Source organism: Prionailurus bengalensis, chromosome A1, assembly GCF_016509475.1.
Source record: "Prionailurus bengalensis isolate Pbe53 chromosome A1, Fcat_Pben_1.1_paternal_pri, whole genome shotgun sequence".
Lineage (NCBI taxonomy): Eukaryota > Metazoa > Chordata > Mammalia > Carnivora > Felidae > Prionailurus > Prionailurus bengalensis.
This window is the reverse complement of record NC_057343.1, coordinates 228,893,865-228,898,311: the sequence shown is the minus strand read 5'-3', so window position 1 is coordinate 228,898,311 and position 4,447 is coordinate 228,893,865. Positions and strand designations below refer to the sequence as shown.

General features: G+C 46.4%; 1 non-coding gene across 1 annotated transcript; it reads left to right on the top strand.

Moving 5' to 3' along the window:
* The first annotated feature begins 2,844 nt into the window (after positions 1-2,844).
* Positions 2,845-2,948, top strand: LOC122496363. Its single transcript, XR_006300783.1, has one exon. It is a non-coding gene; the product is annotated as a U6 spliceosomal RNA (small nuclear RNA).
* Positions 2,949-4,447: the final 1,499 nt, after the last annotated feature.

Below are 4,447 nucleotides of genomic sequence, written 5' to 3'. Positions count from 1 at the left end.
AGAGGCAAAGTGGGATTATTTCCCCCTGCGGTTTCTTTTTATTGATCCGGAACTTACAGAGAGCACGTTTTTAGATGTCCTGGGGAGGGAAGCTTCCTGAAGTCAGTGACCCCCCTGACATAGTCACCAAGTCACAATGACCTATGGAACGGCCACAGTAGACATGAGAGGTCAAACCGAGTTTTGCTAACATTCTATCTCTAGTGAGGTTAAAATTGACCAAGGACAGTGGCCTCACCCAGAAACAGGTTCTTAAGTAAATATGGCTCGTGGAAGGACGTTATGAAGTGGGGTCACGGATTTCTAAGAATGAACCGAACCTTGAGATGTCAGGGGAGCACATGTGCCTGTGAAAGAGGCCTGACCTCAGCCCGGGCTCTGAGAGCCTCCTTGCAGGCCCCAGGGTGGAGACAGCGATGTAGGGTCAGGGCGGTGTGGCTAAAAGAAAGCAAGGGCTCGGGCGGCCCGCACCTGCACACCCATGGCAGGAACACTTGAGTGCATCTCAGATATTTGTCAAAGTCAGAAGCAGGACTCACCCACCGTGCGCAGCTGAAGTCAGGAAAAGTGAAAGCCTAGAGGCTTATCACCAGCACAGAGGAAGGTACCTCTCGGTGGCAAGTTAGGTAGGAGGGCATACTTAAAAAACAGGTTTTCCACCAGGCTGTAAGACCCAGGTTCACTCATCTCACCTTGGCTCCTGACGGTCTTCAGAGCTCCACACGACCACCGCTCTGCTTAGCATTTGCAGGATTCCTACGTGGTGGGCCAAAGAGAGGCCCTGAGCTAAATTGCTGCACGAAGGAAGAGCTTTGGAAAATCCATGAATTCCAGTTCTCTGTGGGTTTTATTGCGAATGAGAAATGGTTAGCGGCTTAAGTGGCTGTTTTATGATTAGTAGGAAATATCGCCTGAGCCTAAGTCAGCCTGGTCGGGAATGCAAGCAATAGGAGGTTCCTAACCTGCTTTGGGTTCTGTCCAAGCAGTTGGGGTTGTGATGACAGAAAAGCACTTAAGCGAGTCTGAGAGCGAGAATCCCACAGAGCAACAGGGCAGGAAGTACATCCAGTTCCCTTGGCAGTTGCCTGGGCCCAGGAGAGCCAAGAATTAAGGTTTCCGGCTGTGGGTCTCACGGTTCAGATGAGCTCTGGCCTCGTGGCTCAAGATGTCTTTCTCCGTACCGCTCTTGGTCTCTCTCTACCTCCGGCTCCCCCTCTTCGTCCTCCTGGCACATTTGGCTGCTCCCACCACTGAGGCAAGCTGCGTCTGAGTCCACCAGTTCAAATCCCCAGGAAGTAGAATCTGGTTGGCTCAGCCGACCCATAGCCCTTGAACCACATGGCCCACTCTATCCAATCATCCGTGGCCAGGGCGTGAGGCCAGTGTGTCGGCAGCACAGATTCAAAATTTCTGGGAAGCGGGTGTGAGCCCTGTGTGCCTTGAACCATATCTGTTGTTTGTGGAGCTTTTCACAGCTCAGCTGCACACGTGAGTGACCGTCAACGATGGAAGAAGAAGAATCTAGTTCAGATTAGCATATAATTAAGGTTAGTACTCTTATCTGTGAACATCCTACAGATAAAAATATTAATGAATTCACTGAAGATGAGCAGAGACAAATGCCAGCTGGCACCCGAGTGTTAGGGTAACCGTCACACAAGGCTGCCCTCCTGAAGTACTTTTCTCGGTGGTCAGGTGAAGATAAAAAGAAGAAAAAGTTGCAGGTGCCCAGAGTAATTCCCCTCCTGCAAAGGTTTGTTTCTATTGATCTGTTTAGTTAGCTGAGCAGCTACACGTGTGGTGTTTTAAAAATGCAGACCGAGGACACTTGGGTGGCTCCGTCGGTTAAGCGACCCTCTTGAAATTTGGTTCAGGTCATGATCGCATGGTTTGTGAGGTTGAGCGCCCGCCCCGAGCTGATGGTGCAGAGCCTGCTTGGGATTCTCTCTCTCTCTCTCTCTCTCTCTCTCTCTCTCTCTCTCTCTCTCCCCCTTCCCCACTTACGAGCTCGCTGTCTCTCTCTCTCTCTCTTGCAAAATAAATAAACTTAACAGAAACCAAAGAACCCCAGGAGTGAGCGTTATTCCCATTAACAAAAAATGCAGACCAAAGTCCTGGGAGCTTTCCTGCAGCGTTTTGATGTCAAGTGGATTCCAGGTCCTCTGAACCTCACGTAGGTGCATTTGCAGCAAACCTTTTAGTCTGCAGTGGGTTAGGTCTGTGGTGCATTCTGGCTGCAGTACTCAAACTTCACGTTGCAAAGGTTGGATTTGGCATTGTCTACTTCCTCCAGGTTGCATGACGACTTCCTTAATTTGTTGTTCTCTTTGTGCCACGGGTAGTAAATTTCCATGGCGGTGGAAATTGGCTCCCCCGCTCTTACACAGAAGCATGAAGGTCAAATCTGATTATCTGGGACCTCATGCACAGAATTCCTAACAGCTCTATCAAAAGTTAGTTTTATGTTTACTATAATGAGATATCGTTTTCCCTATTCCTATTATGACTTCTACAGGATATTCTCTATGTTAAGACACAGCCTGGGGCTAGGAAACAGAGTACCCAGGCCCTGAGAGGCTTAAACCTGGTGGTGGTTCTCATTAATGAGATTGCATTTGTGGTTTTCTAGACATTAAGAATAAGGGGAACTCTTTGGAGAACCTCATAGTGGATATCAGAAAGGATAGTTTGGTATTGTAAATGGATAACCCACGAAATCTATTTCTGGACCCATCTGTGTTGGAGACAGTAAGCTTACCTACATTTCAGAGATTAACAATACTACTAAACTAAGCCAAGGGATGTTTGGCTTAAAAAAAAAAAAGAAAGAAAGAAAGAAAGCATGTGCTTCAGCAAGCACATGTACGAAAACTGGAACGATACAGAGAAGATTAGTGTGGCCCCTGCATGAGGATGATGTGCAAATTCATGAAATGTCCATATTTTTCTCTGGCCAATAATACTGTACTGACGTATGGTGACTGATGATAACTGCACATATCACGGTGAACACTGGGTGATGTGCAGAATTGTGAAATCACTATGGTCTACACTTGTGACTAATATAACATTGTATGTCAACTATACTTGAATTAAAAAAACGAAAATAAATACAGGGAAGAGGAAATATTTCTTACAAGTTAATGATCATCGAGACCTAATGGAATGTATAAATGTGCTTACAAATGCTAAGAAAACCATAGTAACAAAAGTAGTCAGACTTAAAGCTTTATTCTAATGACCTCAGTCGCCAAGTTGAATACCCATGTGGGAAGAAGCCTTGTCTACTTCCTCCAGGTTCCTTGACGACTTCCTTAATTTGTTGTTCTCCTTGTGCCACGAGTAGTAAATTTCCACGAAGTTGGAAGTTGGTACCTTATAAAACAGATATTGATGTTGTTATACCCATAGTTACCTATTATGTACGCAGTTACTTACTCCAGCTCAAGAAAAAGAAATAGCGGTGCCTGGGTGGCTCAGTCAGTTAAGCATCCGACTTCAGTCTAGGTCGTGATCTCGCTGTTCCCGAGTTCGAGCCCCACGTCGGGCTCTGTGCTGATAGGTCAGACCCTGGAGCCTGCTTCAGATTCTGTGTCTCCCTCTCTCTCTCTGCCCCTCCCCCACGCACACTCTGTCTCTGTCTCAAAAATAAGTAAACATTAAAAAAATTAAACAACAAAAACATAGAAATGGTGGAATAGTTTCAAATGATTCCAAACCATCTTCCTTACTTTATTCCTAAACCACCTCTGGATAATTAGACTCTCTTTTTTAAAAACTTTTAAATATTTATTTATTTTTGGAAGAGACAGAGCATGAGCAGGGGAGGGGCAGAGAGAGAGAGAGACACACACACAGAATCCGAGGCAGGCTCCAGGCTCTGAGCTGTTAGCGCAGAGCCTGATGTGGGGCTCCAACTCATGAACCATGAGATCACGACCTGAGCTGAAGTCGGACACTTAACCAACTGAGCCACCCAGGCGCCCCCAGATAATGAGACTTTCCATGTCAGTTTTAGGTGTTTTTGTTTGTTTGTTTTTTGGGTGTTTTGTTTTGTTTTGGTCTATACAAAGCTTTGTGTTCTTCTCTTTTCACTTAACGTGTGTATTAGTCAGAATCCTGGAAAGAAACAGCATTCACTTGATGGTTCAAATGAAGAGCCATTTAGTGATGCTGAGGCACCCAGGAACCAGGAACAGCATGAAGCTGTTACTGTCATCACAGCCAAAAAGACTAAGGGAGAAAATGAAGGTAATGGAGCCCAGAGAGGGCTGCAGGCTTAGAGGGGACTGGCCAGCAGGAGCTGTAGTCCTGGAGGAGCAGAGGCAAGGGGACAGTGAGAAGACACATCCCAGACTGTCATCTCTCGTCCTGCCCTTCCATCTCCTACTGGCATCTCCCATTGGCTAAACCCAACCTGCAGCCAGAGGGCAAGAGAATAAGGACA